The 20,251-nt window shown below is 40.0% G+C and overlaps 1 long non-coding RNA gene across 1 annotated transcript; it reads right to left on the minus strand.

Moving 5' to 3' along the window:
• Positions 1-14,891: 14,891 nt before the first annotated feature.
• On the minus strand, positions 14,892-18,141 carry LOC132250141 (uncharacterized). The gene is made up of 2 exons (XR_009461738.1): positions 18,098-18,141; positions 14,892-15,975 (listed from the first exon to the last, which is right to left on the minus strand). It is a non-coding gene; the product is annotated as an uncharacterized LOC132250141 (long non-coding RNA).
• Between the last annotated feature and the right edge of the window lie 2,110 nt (positions 18,142-20,251).

Genomic DNA, 20,251 nt, shown 5'->3' on the forward strand with positions numbered 1-20,251 from the left:
GAGTCATCCAGCTCACTATCTGGATCCTGCTACCCAGACTTCTTCTAGGATGCCCAATCCTTACCCTCTGTCTCCTTAGGTAAGGAACTGCCCTATATACTTTGCTCATCCTCCCCAGCGTACTTTGCTGTATGGAAAGGTAAGTGTTGAATACAGGAGAGCTGAGGAGAGGGCTCAGAAATTCATTAGCCACTACACAGTTGCAGTTGGAATAGTCCCTGGATCTCTTTCAAGGACTTCAGGGTTCATACAATTCCTGGCATATCACTGAGACCCATGTAGCAAAGGGATAAATAGTAATGTTTGTGCCCTAGGCAGATACAAGGGGTAACAACTAAGGGGTAACGAAAGCAACACCTGGTTGCATAACCTGGTGCAGCAGCATAGCAGTGTACCCCCACTGCCCAGACAAGCAAGGCAGCAGCTGCAATAGAGATGCTGCATGAACCCTCTGGTGGCTGGCTGCATGGATTCCCCACCCCCACCCTCCAGTGGCCTCTGTGAGCAGCATGAGGCTACCGAGGGGAACAGAAAAATGAACCCCCACCTACTGGCCTGACCCCCAAGTACCACTGATTCCTATCACCATCAGCAAGGGACATCCCTGGACTGAGCAGCACAATAAGGTGGCACCCCCTTTCAGTCCACTCTGGCACCCCCTTTATATCAGCATCAGGGCTCATGCCCTGGTAGTACGTCACTAGTTACACTACAGCTGTGTAGACCTTTAAGTTAAGTTTGAATTCTTGTAGCTTAAGCTATAGTTTCAGTAAATTTAGCACAGTCTAAAGACCTAAGTTATGCCATGTACATGTAAGCAAGGCTAACTGAAGTAGTCTAATAGGAACCAAGTAACGGGTGACAAAGCAGTCTAGGAAAGGATAACTCCATTAAATATTTATTAGCAAGTTCCAGCCTGACCGTGACATAGCACAAGAATGACCAGGACTGTCTTAGTTTAATCAAGTGGTGTTGTAAACCTCAGTCTGATGGGGGGAGTGGGGTCAAAAAAGAATACAGTGTTATTCTTTATTTACTGACAGTATTCCAATTTGAAGTAAAGGACTCATTTTGCTGGGAACAGAGGCTGTCAAAGGCTGTTAAATTCAAACCCTTAAAATTTTCTCTGAGGGTCAACAACATCTGGAAAAGGTTGTTTTTTCCCCTCAGTCTTTTCCAGGTTTCATTGTGGGGCTCAGGCTGATATGTTTGTGAGTTCCTCTTGAAGTTAAAAGATATCTGAACTCAACAAAGACTCAAAGTGTTGCATACCACAAAAGCCAAAAGAAAGGTGGAATTTCCACGTGTTCAAAAAAGTTCCAGCTTTCCCAGTAAACACCCAATGTGCATGCCTCCTTCTAAGCCCTTCTTTGCTTTCACTGAGCAACAAATTACCTCAGTCCCATACCCCATGCAACCAGCTGTCCTCCAGCATCTGGTCTCCCATTGCAAACATCTGTCTCCTTTTTCCCTGACCAGAAAGTCACTATTCCCAAAGCCCTAGCACCTCCATGATACCCACCAAGAAGGGTTCATCTCAGTCACTGCCCTCCATCCAAACCCCTAGCTCCCTCAGACAGTGACTACCTAACTCCAAACCTTTTCAGGGCCCTGGGTTTTGCCAAAGATCCACCCTAAGAACCTCAGAGACTCAACCCCACCCCACAAAGCTAAGTGCCAATGAAAACCCTTCAATCCTTAACATCCTCTTTGGGCTCCTATTGCCTCTATATTCTTCTGTCCCCAAAATCCTATGACGGGCCTCTGGACATCTTTAGCCTACATCCAACCCCACCAAGTACATCTGACTTCCTGATTTCCCCTTGTGTACCTCTAAAATCTTGTGCTCTTTTATGTCCCTACCATACCCTCATGTGCTTCTGCCACTTACTACCACCCCTACACATATGTCACATACCTGAGGCCTCTTATGTATTTCTGTGGCCCCTCCTTTCCCATGGGATTTGTATCCCTTCATGGACCACTGACCCCTCATCCCTCAACCCTCTGCCTTTTTCTTACCTTAAGACTCTTCTGAGAGGGGTCTTTGTGACCTTCCTGCTCCTCCTATTTTTGTGGAGCTGTCAAAGTTTTCTCCCCCAAAGTGACAATCCCCATGGATGATGGAGCAGGTACAAATTCAGGCAGCTCTCCAGAGGAACCTGACCAACTAGCTCCATATCTGGAGTGGTTGAATCTCAGACTGGATCAAGCTTGCCGCAATAGTAATCTATGTGAGTGCATCAATTTGAGGATCTGAGTGCAAAGGTCCTTCCTTGGTTGAGGAACTGTGGAAGATACATTTTTTAATATCTACCAACACCAACCAGACCCAAGGTTGAGCACAAAGTAGGCACTGAAAATTATTTTTCTTTCCTTTGTCAGTTAAATCCTTTTCCAGGTCACGAAGGAGAATATGTGAGCCTTTAAATCATAGTTCTTACAATAGGCAAAACCTGGCCACAAAATTAAACCCATTTTGTTTGACCAAATCAAGTTTTAGGGTTTTTGTACTCTGCATTCTTGGGACAGTGGAATTCTCCACCAGACAGGGGCTCAGGGGTTTTTACCTCGACCATTTGGCAGCATCCAGGCGGAAGAGTTTCAAGCTGAGCTCATGTCCTTAAAATCAAAGCAAAGCAATCACATGTGCAAGGAGTCTTATTTATTATGGTTTAAAGCTCCATGCTTAGATGCATCTATAAATCTAGCTTCCTAACCAGCCAAATCTCAGTGGAAGCAGAATTGGAAACTCAGTTTCATTTTGGTCCTTGAAATGATTTGACTTGTACAGAAAGTCAAAAAAGCATAGGTTAATTGCTGCAGTGATTTTCTGCACAGGTGCACTCACAGACAAGCAGCTATTCAGTCCAAAAAGTGAGGCTTAGCTGGAATCTTTCTTCTAAATAAAAGGAAAGCTCCTACAAGAGCAGTGTATAACTGAGCACTGATGCAGAGCTGTGTGCAAGTTTGCACCATGTCTGTTTAAAGGGCACTGCTTAAACTAGGGGCTGGGCTGTGTCTATTCTTCCAGAATTACAAAAGAATAAATACAGCTGTTTTTGAATGGGGACATAATCAGTACTTAGTTGGTTCCTTCAGAAAAACCTAATTTCCAAGCTATTTCTAGTAACCTTGTGACAGGTTCCAAGACTTTTAAAAAGCAGAACACCAGAACAAAAAGGCTCTTTAATAACTTCTAATGCTAAGATGTCTGTTTCTCCCACCAAGAAAAAGAAGTACTTAAAAAAAACAACAGAGGAGGGCCCCAACCTAAAGCAGAAATTAATAGTCAGCCATCGTGACCTATCTTGAAGTAACTTGTTTTCTTGCTTATTGTCAAATGCTCTGAGTTGTATGTTAAGATATCCTAAGCCCCTTCTCTCCACTTGATTTTAGATGCTTGGTTTGGATTTTTCCAGATGTGCTGAAAAATGAAAGCTCCATTCTTAAAATCAGGCCCACTGGTATTTAAATTGGACATTCAAAATTAGAAGCTATTTTTTAACGCTGGGCCTAATTTAGCCACGACTAACAAATATGTGGCATAATTAATACTGGCGCTATTAACTGTCAGTCCCATATGCCTATTTTTAGCATTAGAACTATATATGCAACAAATCACATTAAAAAAAAAATTGTGAGAATATTTATTTTTGGCTTTTTTTTCCCATGTGTAAATAACTTTAACCAATGCAAAGTTTTAAAAGCACAAATTCCAGAAAGTAAAGTTTTCTGCAATAGGGTTGCCTTGGGTCTTCTAACATATGGGACACCTTTCTAATGCCACTCCTGCAACAGGTTAACTTCTGTCTAATGGAACGCGACAGCTACCTTTCTGCAAATCCTGCCTGTACCTTGGCCTAATTTCTGAGAAGCAATGGAAGTGCTAGCCTGCCTATTATTTTTAAGGCTATTTTAATTCATTTTAACAACATGAAGAGCTTTGGATTGCTAATAAATTAAAACTAGGGCCAAACAGAATAATCTAAGAACATACATCGTGTTTTTGTATTTTCATAGGAAATTGAAAAGAACAACCCAATTGGGCCTTTTCAGTTTTGCACTCTACTAGATAGAAAAGAACATTTCTTTTAAGGAAGAACTTGAACTTTCTGAATGTTCAGAACTGGATACACATTTGCATCAAAATAAGTAAAAGTTAATATTTTTGCCAATTTGTGAAAATGTCTCATAAATAAGTTTTCAGCCTTGCCTTTAAAGTGGCTGACAGCAAACTGTGAAATAAATATCTCCACAAAATTCCAAGGAAAAAACAACGTTTCAGGGGTGTAGGTTGTAGCCATGTTGTTCTAAGGACATAGACAGACAAGGTTCTTTGGATAAATCCGATATCTTTTATTAGACCAACTATTTTAGTTGGTCTAATAAAAGATATCAGATATACCTAAAGAACCTTGTCTGCAAAGGGAAAAAAAAACATTCATTTTCATACTTGAATTCATATTGCAGCTTGTTTTAAAATGCTTCAACTACTTAATCACTAAGGATCCAGTGGGAAACCAGAATATGTTATCATGTTATTAAGGACTGTATCATAATGCATATGGGGACTAGAGACTAAAAAGAAAGTTGCAAAATCAATCTTAATTCTGGTGTTTTCTAACTTTTGAGGGCATAATTTGACTATTCTGGTTGCTTGAGGATTCAACATTGAAAGCCTTTTTTAATGCTATTTATAGTGCAATAATAGCCAAACTGAGCCAGATGCTGTGTAAACACACAACCGGTGGTACTTGTTTACCTGAAAAACCATTTTGCTTTTACCAAGCTCCTCAAAGCATCACAGAGAAGAGAGGATGCTATTATCTACAGGAGAATAGCTGCATCAGTAGGAGAGACAGCCTTGACTATAGTTACAAGGGATCACCTTTGTGCTCAAAAAGAATGAGTCTTAAAAAGAAGCCAATCTTGAGAGATTTATTTTCATGGCTTAAACAACAATACAAGTATATAACTGTAATCCAACTATGACATACGTATAAAGCTTACACTGCAGTTTTCAAACATCTTTTAAAAGAACTCTTTAAGGAGCAAAGTTGTAGAAAACAATTTAATTACTTTTAACTACAGTCCAAAAATACAATTTTGTCACAACTAAGTGATACTGTTTGCATTGTTAAACTATTTTCTAAAATGAAATAGTTCCTCACTTGAGTACTGCCAGCCAACTTATTGAATCACAGTATTCAAGCACATTCATTAAAATAAAGCCTCTAAATAATTCTGAAGATGAATATAAATAACTGCATGCCCTAGAACTGAATGACTTATATCAGAATGATCCTTGTGCTAACATTTGAAGGTAATGTTCTAAACCGGTGGTATTCAACCTTCTGGGCAGGATGAGTGGCATAGGTACAGCCCATGGGCTGGATCCCACACACAGGGTCAGCGTACAGGTGCAACTCCATGCATCGGATGTAGCCACAGTGATCTCACATGCCAGCTCAGCCGTGGCCCAGTGATTAGCACTGGCTATGTCATCTGTCCTATAGAGCTCCCCTGCAACTGATGCAGCCGCTGCTCCCCCACTGCCAAATTTCCAGACCCGTGAGAAGCCCCGGGCTGGATGACATGGCTTTGCAGGGCAAGGGTAAAACACTACCGTTATAAAACAAGGTAGACTTTTAATCACTACCTTTTTCTGATGACATGTTTGTAAAAGTGAGGAATAAAATGCATAACGTTTCAGCTACATGGAAGATGGAGAGAATTTGGAAAATCATTTCTTAGGCTCAATTTTAATGTTGGAAATTTCTTTATTTAACTTATTTTTATAAACGTAAGGAAACAATCTATAGACTCTAACTGTGATGAATACAGAAATGTAAGTTTTCTTTAGAACTTATTCCTAACACTCCTGACTGTCCTGGCATCTCATCGCTAGCATATTTTGACTGTAAAATTACTGAAACAGCCCAGGGAGGATCACCTAATGTGGGGTTTATATAAAGCCAATACAAAGACTTGTATACTACTTCCACTCCCTGCTTCCTGTTTTTCATGGCAGTAGAGTATGTCCGGCAAAAAGAAGGTGACTGAGATGCTCTTTTGCCATACCAGTCCACAGCTGCTTTTTCAACACTCTTAGGCAATTTCCACCTATTTATATAAGAGCAGACTTTTGGTGGCGACAACACTACAATAACAGAGAAATACAGATAGGAACTTCCAGTCATCTTTTTACCTTGCCTGTGATCCATGCAGATCAGCCGCAGCCCAGTAGAAAATCTATGGCAGTGATTGTCAACTGGGGTGCCGCAGTGCTCTGGGGCACCTTGAGAGCTTTTCAAGGGAGCTCCAGGGTGCCAGACAATCTTAGGTATGCAAACACGATTCAATGTTAGTGTTGCAAATGTGACTCACAAGATAAACCCAGAGATTTCAAATACAAATCCATAGTGTTAAAAACATTCTGACCTGTTGTGGTCTTTCTGAATTCTTTGCAACAGAAAAACTGCTCTATTATATTTTCATAGTCAAAAGACAAGTGGAAAGTAAGAGGCGAAATGTTATGAGGGTTGTAATGAGCCTACCAAGGGGTACCTTGAGTCTAAAACAGTTGTAAGTCACTGCTCAATGGGAAAAAATGTTCAGATGGTATAAATTGGCACAACTTTATTGAAAGAAATGTAGCCAAGATAAGGAGCTGCTTTAGTGAAATTTCCAGAAGGTTACAACTGCTTCCTTTGTAAAGTGCAATGACAGAACAAAAGTCTCAGCTGTGTGTAATGTCTAATATGTGAATTGCCCAATACTAAACCACTGATTAGATGCTGCACTGCCTTGTGCTTTTTGTTATAATTTATACTCATACAAAGTAAATGAATGAAATTACAGAATCTTCCCTACTCTCCTAGGCCAATGGCAGTGTTTTATTCTCATTCTGCAGGACATAACAAAAAGCAGAATGCAGTGTAGAAACAGGCTGTGATTTTGTACCTTACAGGTTTGAAAAAAAACAAACAAACAAACAAACAAAAAACAGAGGTCCAAAGATGAATCTGAGGAAGAAGTATGAGGCTTATTAAAGCCAAAAAAATAAAAAATTAGTACGAGCAGCTTTGGGAAGTAACACTGAAAAATCATGTATAACTGTTATTTTCATTACCCTTGAATAGGAGAAAAAAGCAGAGAGAGGAACCATAAGGACTTACTACAAAATTGAAGTTTTGCTGAAAACAAAGGGCTGTTGCTATGCATTACTATAACTTATTATGGTATATTAAGGAATAAGAGCTTTTCAAGTGTAAGAATGCATATTTTGAAAGTCCTTATTATAGAACTAGCAACTAGGATTCAGCTTTACACCTGTCTCCCTGGCATCATGATTGGGAATATGCACATGTATGAAGGACTGCAGGCTGATTAATTTTTCCCCGTTCACCTGAGAAATCGGTTTCCCTTGTTGAAATTTAAGGTATACAACTCAAGATATGGTACTGTTCTTGGTACACTATGGGCACATTGACACAAAATACGTTATGTGCATTAGCCCAACTTAATGTGCATTACAGGTGCACACCCTTAATGTGCATTAAAAATGGCTAAATTAGGCTATTATCATGCCTAAATTTGATACCTACAAAATGTGTGTGTAAACACAACCTGGCACTAACTTTAGTACCGGGTCTGCCCAGCCACTTGGGGCACATGGCAAGCTTGCAGGGACTTGACACTAACTTCAGTGCCAAGTCCCTGCACATGTGGACACATGCCAAAAACTGCGTAATGTGCACTAGCTTAATGCGCATTAAATTTACTTGCACTTAAATACACATATAGACATGCCCTATTACGACAAATCAGAGATTCTTTCCACATTTGAGATTTCAAAGTTCTTTTCATTAGAATTCTTGGGTCTCTCAAGAATTAAATATCATACAAACAATAACATCATAAGCAAAGTTCTTATGCTAGTTCAGGCTAAATTCTCCAAATATTATTAATCTATTAAGCAGGAAAGTTTTGAAAGTTACAGTTGCTCCATTCCCCCTAACTGGCATTAAAATTAAATTCCCTACCAAAATTGGTTTACTATATACTACTCCTGGTTTTCCAGACAGCTATTGAACGTAAGCTCTTTGAATCCATCTCTCTCTCTCAAATGGAGCCTTTTTCAGGACTCCCGTTAACTCTGAACTTGTATTGTTGGAGCTGTTGCTTAAGACACCAAGATGTCAGCTAAGGCTCTAGCTGTCATGAAATCCAGACATCAAAGAGTATGCAGCAAATTCAGAGTTTTTAGCCTCACTGCTGCCTTCTTTAACATAGGAATCAAATCCCAAAAATAAGAACTACCCAACTAGACCACTAATTCTCAAAGAAGGCATTAAGTTGTCTGTCATAAAAAACAAATCCTTAGACAGTAATTCATTATCTATATGAAAAATGTTGACATGGATGGCATAACTATAAACTAAAGGAGTTGTAATAAAGACTAGATAGCTTACAGATGTATTGCTTGCCACTTAACTTAATAAACATCTTTGAGTTCTCCTACTATTAAGCTATTCCGACACTTTTAAACATTTCCCTAACTTGTATTCAAATTTTTATTCTATTTGCATAACTAATATTTGCTGCTATCCTTGTTATTGTTAAGATTCAACACCCCTCTCTCTTTTGCCTGTGTTGCAATCTACCTTGCCTGCTATCATCTTCTGTAACAGAGGTCCAGAATCCCTGTTATTTCAAGAATGAAAGATATAGCTGCATGCAGGCCAGCAATGAGAGAAAGGCAGACAAAAGGGGAAAAAAAGCCACAGGCCACTTAACAGGGGCAAGCTGGTAAGAGAGAGAGACTAAAAGGGCTTGGCTTAAGGCAGTAGGTTAAACAACAGCTGCAATAGAGCTGAGGGGGCTGCTGATACTTCTGCAAGTAGAGCAGAATTAGTGGAGCCTCCAGGAGGCACTAATTGCCATCCTCAGGGATGGGTGCTGTCACACTTCCAGCTATCAAAGTGGTTTTCAAAAGTAAGGTAATTTTCCTAAATAATTACAACAATTAAATATGAGCAGAATGCTGCAAGCAACATAAATGAAAGTAGTAACAGTAGTGTATATTTACATCATAGACGCACAAGGTAGACAAAGACAAAAGAGACAATTCCTGTACCAGGGGAGATATACAACCTAGATGATTTCAGTCAGATCAAATCAATGAACCAAGCCCTTTCCTCCTGCCACAACACCTTAACACTGTAACTTACTTCTTGAGCTAATTTCAAAAGATGATTGAAGGAGGTGGCCTATCCTTTTAGAGCCCCTTTTTACCTCATTCAAGTTTTCCAGCTCACTTTCGCATCCCCATTTGTGCTGCATAATCTACCACTTTTTTTTCTATCTAATCACTCCATTTCTAGTGTAATATTGTTTATCCCCATCCTACAGAATCTGCCTCAATAAACATTTCTAATTTATATTTTCTATAGTCACAGTCTAACAAGATTTAATTTTATGCAATAATTTTTGCCATCATGCATCATTTGACCCCTATCAACAATCAGGACCGAGTTTTCAAGGAATATTCAAATAGGCACACAGCTGTCCACTTAACATGACTAAGCGCCAATCCAAAAGCAAGATTTAGCTGTCCTTTAAGAACTCCTATGTTTGGCGAATGTAAAATAAGTGAAAGGAAGTTGAACACAAAGGGTGAAATTGTGCTTTGTTACATATCACATGCAGAGCTCTCTTCTAGAAAAAATTTGAGCTATTTATTCCATATTTTAAAGATTCTTTGCCATACTGATATAGAACTGCTGCATAGAGATGAAAATACATTGTCACTGCATACTTTTATTTAACTCTATAGCCAAATAAAAATGTGCCCTACAGACCCTCCTCTGTCAGGACCAATCCATTTAAAGTGCTCAATTTTGTGTCAATTGGAAGTGATGAAGCACTATAAACTTCTCTGGAACTATAGCCATATAAGGGCTGTTTTAGTAGGCACATACTTTGGAGGAACTGGAGTAGCAATCTGAAATAATTGTCACATCTGATTGCTATGGGAACTAGATGGAAGTCTACTTTTCAGAAAACAGGCTGGCTGTGACTCACCTACTGCTTGGGAAGTATATTAAGAATCACTTCCATCCAGGAAGAGCACACACCAACTGCTGAAACTTCCTTAGCCTGACAAAGGGTTTTTGAACCTGAAAGCTTGCTTAATAACTTTTCTCCAACTATTTGGGTTGGTCTAATAAAAGATATCAAATTCACCCAAGGAACCTTGTCTGCTTAAGAATCACTAGGCTCTTGTGGGTAGAGGGTGATACTGTGGTGATTTAGGGTGTGTCTACAAGTGTAATTAATGCACATGAATAAACTCTGGAGTTCACTGCTCCCGGGCACCACATCTTCACATGCATCTGGGACCATAGTATGTTGAGCCAGGTTGGAGCAGCTCTGACTGACAGGGGCTGTGGGGGTCAATCTGCCAGACTAGGGCTGCTCCTCCCAGCTCAATGTGCTGCAGAGGGGCTGGCTGGCACACTTGTGTACCAGCCTGCCAGGGCAGAGTCTACACATCCACTGCTGCAGAGGAAAAAACTCCACAGTAGGATAGTATTTACAAGTACTATCTTGCTGCAGAGTAAATTAGTTTACTCCAGCCTAGTAGGGGTGCATATATAGATGTCAAGACGTTTATTGCACAGCTAATTAGCCTACTGTACAGTTAACATCTTGTGTAAACGTGCCTTTAGTAAAACAATTTATGTCATTTCAATTATGACCTGATATTTTGAAGTCTTGTTCACCATGGACACAGGGTGAAATCAAGTCAACAGGAGTTCTATCATCAACTTCAGTAAAGCCAGGATTTCACCCTGACATTTTACTGGGACAAAGGCCTTTGCTTGGGATCTCTGAATAGAGATGAATTTTATCCCAATGAAGAAAGTCCCACTTGATCCCTGCTCTGAGGCTTTAAGTATGATGTGAGCCTTCTTTCTCTTTAATGGTACCTCTGAGTGAAATCTACCATTTGACCCAGATAATTAAAGCTACACTTTGAAAAATTCAATGCAAAGTTTCAAAAATATATGAGATTTTGAAGAGCTACTACTATCATAAAATTTTACACAAATTCATATTAGAGGTACCACTTCTGCATCTCCACAAATAAGATGTTAATAAAAGTTAATTGTACATAAAGCCTCTGATCCTATGCTGCCTCCAAAATATCTATGTGGCGCCTAAGCAGCTTTTAGCCCTTCAAGAATAGGTTTACATGGCAGTGGTAGCATGTCACAGGCTGGGCTGTTCCCACACATGTCTCATCTACCCACTCCTGTGTGTACACTCCAAGTCCAGAAAGGTGACCTTGAAGTCACTCTGGGGAATCTCTATGCAGCTACTCTCAAGACCTGAGTTTCCAGCACAATTGATAACACTGACTTGGGATGACCCCAAAACAGCTTAACAGGGACACTTCCAAGTTTGGAGTGCACAGGCAGGAGCAGGGTAGTGATATGTGCTTAGCAAGGGCCCAGCTTTGACAGACTGCCTCCATAATGTAGATATAATCTACCCTGTTCAAGCTCCTGGAACACCATAAATCCATCTCCCCTTGTAAGATGCCTTCCTTTTAGCCTTAATTCACTTGAGTCATCAAAAAGGTGAGTGGGGGATCCACCTACCTTTTGTCCAAAGTCTGAATAGATAGGACACTGAGCCAGAAATTTGGAGGCCTGGATTCTAGGCTCCACTCAGTCTGAAGAGGTTGAAAGTCAACACTTCCCACGTTGCAGAAAAGTTCTGTTATCACCAGGGTACTGGCTAGGCAGGTTTTTGAAGGCATGTTCCCTCCTTTGTGTTGAACCTGGGTCACTGGGTACAGGGGAATGTCAGAATCATGGGACCTAAAAGAGAATAAGCAAGAGGGAACAGACCTTGTAGCCCACCGAGGTAGGTGCTACCCTGAGAAGAATGGAGCCCTTGGTCCAGTTCCCAATGTTATTTATGTATGTTTCACTAAAGAGCCATTAGATTTTTAAAAAAGGCATAAATACTGTTGGTAGTTGAGAGCAGAACCCCAAAATCCCTTCCTTCCACCAGAGTGCCCTCCGCTCCATGCTGCAGAATCAAGCTCCCTCTTGTTTGCTTTCTTTTGGGAACCAGCTTTCCTTTCCAATCATTATCTTCCTTCCTGTTGGTGCTGAGCTAATGAAAAACCATGCCCAATTAAAATACAGCCAAGCTTGCTTTAATAAGGACAAAAGCAATAATAGGCAATATATATATATATATATATATTTTTACTTCATATACGATTTTCCACTAAACAATCTGTTCTTTCTGAGCTGAAAGTGAGAAAACCAAGGAGGAAGCATTCATCCGCATGACTTCATGTCTAAGCAAAGAAATCTGAACTCCAGTATCCTCGCAACATATAGATTCAACTGAATACATACAGCTGTACAATGTAGTATATTTAGAACCCTGCTGTAGCATTTAAGGAAAAGACAAGATGAACTAGAATGTGACACACCTATGTAAGGGGGAGAGGGGGAAAGTACACCCTTACGCTGACTATGCAGACACTGGTTCTGGGCGTAGCAGTAACTGCACAGTAGCCTAATTTTTTCTTGATGTTATAGACCAGCTGTAAATGACTACCCCTCCAGTCTAGAAACAGAATAGGAAATATGATTCAAAGGCCTGTTTCTAAGGCACAGGGCTTCCTGTGGCCACTCCCCCTATGATAAAACTTGATGAAAAATATAGGTCCAGTTTTACACCTAGTGCCAAGTGTTTTTAGAAGCTAAAAATATGCTTGATTTGTTTTAATTGAAATAAATGAGAGTTAACTGAAAATTAAATATCCCAGCTGTGCTGAGATTGTCCAAATGATCTCATGCACCAATGTTTTCTTTTTCATTTCAGGAGATTTTCTAGTGAAAGGGTTGTTATAAGTGAGCTCAGGTAGAGTGTTTTGGGGCTGTCTCAAAATGGCAAAGCCAAATCACAAGATTTTGAAGACTGACCTCACTCTGAAGCCATGGTTACCTTAACTAAATTGCTATAGTTCCAGGATGTTCCTACCACTAGCTAAACAAAAACTGAATGCTGTAGCGCCATTTCTCAATGGAAGCATCACAACATTATCACCTACCATAACATTTAACTCCTTTTTCTTAACAAATTCTGATTCAGTTTTTTAACAAATACCATTTAAAAAAGCAATATGCCTTTTAATACAAATGATACCTTTCACTATTCTTTGTATTCTATTTTGTTTCATATACTACCTCCATCACCATGGTGTCAGAATACCTTCCAAAGACGCATCCAGGGTAATGACTGGCATCTATGACACATTGATTCTTCTCCATTTCCCTATTCAAGAGAAAAATTCTTCCTCCAATTTTTTTTAATTTATGAAATACCAGGCTGAGCATGTTGATAGTCAGAACGCAGTCCTCTGAATTAGAATTTGGCCATGATGGTAGGTGTATTACCCTCACCCTATGATGGTAAGGTTAATATACCTACCCTCACAAAAAGCACCATTGAATCATGAAGAACCAAATGTTACAGTCGGAATTTCAGTTTTTTCTCAGTCATAACCAGAGGCCCTATAATAGTGTCATTTCTAAATCTGTGGGTCTTTGGAAAGCTGCAATTCAATGAAAGGGCATCTACACGGTATAGATCTTAGCTGGCCAAAATGGGGCAGCTCCATTGTAGTCAAGGGAGCTATGTTGTTCTGTACCATTTGTGAATCCGATCCAGAGTACCTAAGCATTTGGCAGTTGTACAAGAAGCTGTGAAGGGGAAAAGATGAAGAGGAACAAAAATGCTAAGAAAGCCAGAAAACTATATAGTCAGAGGCCAAATCACTAACAAGCTGATCCTGCAAGAGGCTGAACACCTGTTAGCTTCTGAGAAACATATTAAACATCATAAAACAGGAAATAGCAACATACAGCAACAGTAACAGCAATAAGTCATGGATTCTTGGTACATATTACTCTCCCAAGAGTACTTCATATCTGATTCTTGATTTCTTAGTCGTGTGTGTGGTCTAGGATGCTGGTACAGGACAAGTATGGATAGACTTTAGCCATCTCCACCTTTTTGATGATTCTTCCCAAACACAGGAGTATGCAGACAGGGTACTAGTTAATCCCTTGTTGCTTTCTTGAACTGCAGCTAAACTAATGTGGTATCAGGGTGACTGACAGATGTCCAAAATACATTTGTGTCATAGTTCAGAGCCCACTTCTGAGCCATCTGAATAAACCTAATGTTTCCCGAGCTGCTTAAAGATCAGCAGTCCTTATGGAACCAGGTGATGTAACAGTTATGTCCCTACTTTACATTAAAACACTAATGAAGAGCCCCAACTCTTTCTTATCAAGAAATTTTTGTAAGTTTATAAGAACAAGATGTCTAATATCTACTTTACTTGTACAGATATCCATTATTCTAATTTTCCAAGTCAGAGACTGCTTATTAGAAGGTGTTACAGCTCAGCTGTCAGGTATGTGTTTGCCTTTGAGAAAAGGGAAGCATTAAAAAAAAAAAAAAAGGCTGATATTCACATGAGAGCAATCATGAGAGTGGTAGTTATTTTAATAAATAACATTTAGCTTAAAAGGATTTAAGGGATTCTCTCCTACCAATCTACTATATGCCTTAAAACCAGTGTTTTAAGTTTTTTGGATTCATAATTAATGGTCCTTTACCAGTCTTGATAGGTTTTTGGTGAAATCAATGAGAAATGCACATACCATGGAGGGCAAAGTATAACTTTAAATGCTTCTCTTTTTGCTGTCCACATGTTCCTACTTTTTCTTTTGTTTTGGTCATGTGCCATAATAATGTCCTGTTAGAAAAGGAATTTGACTAAAGAATTATGCAAAATGCTTTAATAATGTAAATACATGTTCATGTGGAAATATGGAAATGTACAATTAGTTTGGTGGTTTATGGGAAACCTACAGTTCTTATGAAGTTAATGAATTTTAAAGATTCCCATCAATCATTTAACACTACAATACAATGAAGTGACAAAACATTCACCCTGCCACAATTTACCATACATAAGGAAAAGCTTAGAGATGAACTAGAAGTACATAGGAAACTGATAAAAATTCCTCAGGGGAATATGCGGACCTGGTTGTTAATGTAGATACTTCTGGCAACATCATTGCTACCATCTTTGTGTAAGAAAATGTCAATATGATATTACATAGAATGGAAGACACAAAATAAATGTCTGTTTAGGTTTGTAACACTTTGTGAAGAGATAAAGCTGAAAGAAACAGTGACAGGCATTTTTTTTAAATATTTAAAAATTGCAATATACCTATTCAAATAAATTCCCCTTGAGCAATAATATCTTTTCAAAGGTAAAAACAGGATTTCATCACTTGGTTCATTGTATAAAATTGACAGTAGTAACCATAAAAACCTAATGACCTTATGCCTGTCTGCTTCTATGCTTTAAGTTTCACAGCAAAAATATTTGAAATGGCATTATTACTAAAAAGCTGCAAACATGTCAAATATATTACTCTGAAGTAAATTAATAATATACAATAGCATACTATAAGAACTATTAAGTGAACAGTAATCATGATTTTCTATATAAAAGCTATAAAAAATTGTTGGAAAAAAATATGTGGCGTAATAGATTAAATCTGCAATATGGCTAAAGTGAAATATGTTGCAGGTCAAAGTTAGCTCTTGTGCAGAAATATCCAACATGAGTTCATTGACTCCTTTTTCACTAGATGACAGCAGGAGGTCCCATAATGCAACCAGCAGAGTAAAATTTATTCCATTTTGTAACATTAAACTTTACCCGTAGTTGTAACTTGCAACAGTTAAGATTTTTGGTGCTCTGAAGTTGCTATCTGGAAGGCTATATAAATATAAAAATCTTCTGCTGAAAGGCAGCTCTCTCAGACTTTGATGAGTAGTCTAGGCAGATGACTGATGAAAAGAAGGGAAGAAATTAAACAGCTTTAGATGGTGAGAAAGAACAATGCTGTAAAGCCATTAAACACAACCCATTAACTGTGCTTTTGCCAGACCTTGCAAACACACATGGATATAAGCATCGCCACATAGAGCTCAGCAGGACCTTTTACATGTATAAAGATGCTCACATGTGTAAGTCTTTGCAAGATCAGACCCTGATTCAATAAGCAAGGGCTTGATGCTTTACCTCAAGAAGTCAATGGAAGTAGAAGAAGGACCCTATTTCAAGGGCATAACTTGAAATAAGTAGTTCCAGTGGAGTCAATGGGAATCATTCACACAGTTAGATCTGGATTGAAAACAGTGTGCTCAGCAATAAGACTGGTTAAATACTTTGTCAAAACTGACTTTTAATGAAAAAATGAGTTTTCATCTAACTTTCTTGTGCAAAGGGCCTGCCTCCTATACTACATTTTGAGGGTTTTGTTGAAAGTCCACCACCAAGAAAGTAAAACTTTTCTGAAAAAAATCCAAATTATCCATGGAAAAATGTAAATTTAAAAAAGTAAATAAAAAATAGTTGAAAATGTCAAAAGAAAAAGAAAAACATACCCCACCCCTAGTTTGTACTTTGAAAGATCAAGTCAAAGATGCCATTTATATCAGTAAGACAAGTCCATGGAAGTAGTCCAATATTTCACTTTTATAGGCCCTTGCTACACGTTACATAAATTATGCAATTAATGGGTTACTCACACAATACATTTAGACCAGCCACACATGAAAAGCAATTAACACAGGATAAAAATTACTATCCAGCTATAAAAAGAGCCAGCAAGATATAAAGTTGGTGCTTGAAAAATGTGTAACAAATCTATAGCTGGTTTCTACCCAGCTTTAATTTGAACATGTAGAAGGGCTCATATATACATATACATACTTCACTTTCTAAATATATATTTGGTGCCAAATCTCATCGTAGCCCTTTGACATTGTGCACTAAAAGTAAGTACAGTAGTCACAATCTACATGCTTCCATGTCAAGTTTCTTCAAGTCTGCTGACCTTATTTTGTGAAGTGTTGAGCATCCCTGGCCCCCGTGAAGCAGATGGGAGTGGAGGACACACAGCCTCTCACAGGAGGCTTTCGGACCTTATTTCAGCCTCTTGGTCAGGGGTCAGCATCCCCCGGCATGTGTGCTGAGCGTGGCACACAAGGCCATTTTGCTTGGCACACCACCACCAGCCTGGGCTCTAAGCAGCTACTGCCAGCCATGGAGCCCAAGCTACTCCCAGCACGCAGCTGGGAGGCTGCAAGCCCTGCTGCAAGGAGACTGGGCTCTGTGGCCCATCTGCAGCCATGAGGCTGCAAACAGCTGCTCCAGGCTCTGGCATGTTGGCACTCCAGCACCTTCCAAGGTAGATATTGTGGTTTTTTCGGCACTGCAGCCAAAAAAAGTTGCCTAGCCCCTGCTCTAGGTGATTTATACTGCGTTTATCAGTACTGTAAAATAAGTCTCACCTGATACTGCCCTGAAACATCAAGTACAGTCACTTACATTCTTGTTAACTAAAGCACAGCGGTCTAACTGGGAGCCCACAAGATACACACAGCCTGTGAAGGTTTAACATGTGGCCCAGGGACTCCTGCCCAGCCACCAATCCACCCATTGCTCTAGAATTAGTGGCAGTGGTCTCCAGAATCCCCCTCCCTGCTCTTATGGCTTCTGGATCCTGCCCCCTACTCCAAGGGAAGGGAGCCAGGCTGTGCAAGTTATACACTAAACAAAGGGAGCCAGGTTGTCCGTGTGCTGTCTGTGTGCAGCAGGTGGACTGCTTGTACATGAATGAAGCTGGGAGAGGGTGGGGGTTCTGCCCACGCAACAAGGATCAGCTGGGCTGCCCCTTTTGTAGGACCAGCTGCCCACATGGCACATGTGGCCAGCAGGGTGGAACTGTGCAAACAGCAGGGTGGAAGCTGGGTTGTGCACATGGTGAGGGGAAGGGGTGGTGCCCACTCTGCACAACTCCCAGGTCTGGGGCCCAAGTTCCACATGTCCTCTGGCTGCCCAGAAGTTGGACAGCCCTAGACTTGGTTATTCCAGGTATATAGCATTCATTTAATCATACTGTACCTCCCGCTGATTGAATCTTGATGAGTTTATTTTCTTCTAATCTTAAAAGGAAAATGAAAGGCAAATACAATTAGAAAATGTAACACTGTTATATCTAAAACATCATATAATAATATTCAAGGCAAATCACTTAGGATGCTTACACTGGGGGTGTGCAAAGCAGGCCATATTCAATTCAGATCCAGCCTGATTCGGAGGAGAGTGATTTGATTACTTGATTTGGATCACTGTCCCGATTTGATTTGGCCGAATCTGAATCTGAAGATTCAATTCCGATTTGGAGAATCAGCAATTCGGCCATAGATGCAGCTTCGTATGTTTTTTCTACATACATCAAGGTATCAGGTGTGGCTCATGAACGCTGAGACGGTAGGGAACGCTGAGACGGTGGGGAAGTACTTTCAGTCCACTTATGGGTCCACTCCTGGCTTGAGGTACTTCCAGCCCCCTCCACAGGTGCCCCCCCCCCCGACCCAGGAGGCAACAGTTGCCAAGCCAGGGGCGTGGGTCCCTGCATGCTCTGTGATGGATGTGGACTGGAAATGCTCCTGGTCCACTTCTGGTTCCACTCCCGAGCGCACTGGGGTCCCCCCATGCTCCCATGAGACGTTCCATCTGCCCCACCATCTCAGCATTCACGAGCCACCTGGTACCGAGGTAGGTAGAAAACACACATAAAGCTGTGTCTATGTCCGAATCATCGAATCTCTCTAAATCTAAATCGGAGGCTTCTGATTCAATTCAGAGAGATTAATGGGTTTCCTGATTCAATTTGGATTCAGAGATCTGGCCGCCAAATCAGGCCAAATCAAATCAGCGACCAAAGCTTTGCACAGCCCTAACTTACACGTATGTGGGGAACCTTTGCTGATAAAATGGCAGCAGTGCACTTTGAAATAAAACACATTCAATGTGCTTTAGCTCAAAGCACCCCGCCACTATTTTCTCCGCATGGCTGCACCACTAATACACGTGACATGCAGGCACTTTTAATTAGTGCGGCTCGCTAATTAAAAGTGCCTGGTGCTGCATCAAGCGCACATGTAAAAATGCCCAAAGTAATAACAATGCAGCTTATATAGCTTTACTGTAATTAAGAGCAACAACCACCTATACAGCAGCAGCCCTAAGAGGCTCAGTCAGGAGTTAAGACCCTGTTGTGCTCCGTGCCAAGCATGTATGTACTAACAGTGTTTTATTAAATATAAAAAAATATTAGACACTTCAGTGTTTACTTATTACTGTATTTATTTATTAGATTTATATGCCACCCTTCCTTAAAAAGGCTCAAGGCAGGTTACAATACAAGATAAAAAATACAGAAACAGAATAAAATATTAAAATAGCAAGATGGAGCAAAACAAATTCTACCACCTTCCCTCAAAAAAAATTTAAAGCAATCCACTCCACATTCTCTCCTGCTTTCCTGCCTCTGACCAAGGAAGGCATCTTCCTCTCCACTCTTGACCAACCCAACTTCATTCTAACCCACATTTATTTACTCCATAAAAGAAAGCAACCAAAAAAGTATTCTTCTCTGCCCCTTCTTCCTCATATTCCCTCACCCCTACAGATGACAATGTACTAATTAAATCACTATCTTGTCAAGCAAGTACAGTATCTGTGTAGCTAACACTTCTTCCTTTGCCTGAAAACTACAAAATGAACAAAACAATTTGCTGTGGGTTCAGCATAAGAGAGAGCAGAAATCAAGCTGAAATTGGGCCTTTGCTACCTTGCTATTATTGAAATTCAGCACAATTTCAATAAATACCTTCAAAACAATAAATGGTGAATGGAGAAGCTCCATAAACATATATTACCATCTCTTAACCCTGACAGTTTGGAGTGGGTTTGGAGTGGAGGGGTTTTTAATCAAAAAACACTAAAAAACACTAAGAAATTATGCTAAAGCTGTCCACAAGAGAGAACGCACTGCAAAAATAGCACGGCAAGATGCAAATTACTGCTTTATGATTACTCAGCTACAGTAGATGGATGGCAATTTTAAACGAATAAGAACAAGTCTTTCCGAAACAAAAGGCAGAAATGAGTGTACAAAGAAAATGCAATCTATACTATATAAGTACCTTTAGGTGCAGTCTTTGTCTGACTGGAAATCATGGCAGGAACATCTGATGGCAGACCAACATA

This window comes from Alligator mississippiensis, chromosome 4 (genome assembly GCF_030867095.1).
Source record: "Alligator mississippiensis isolate rAllMis1 chromosome 4, rAllMis1, whole genome shotgun sequence".
In the NCBI taxonomy this organism is placed as follows: domain Eukaryota; kingdom Metazoa; phylum Chordata; order Crocodylia; family Alligatoridae; genus Alligator; species Alligator mississippiensis.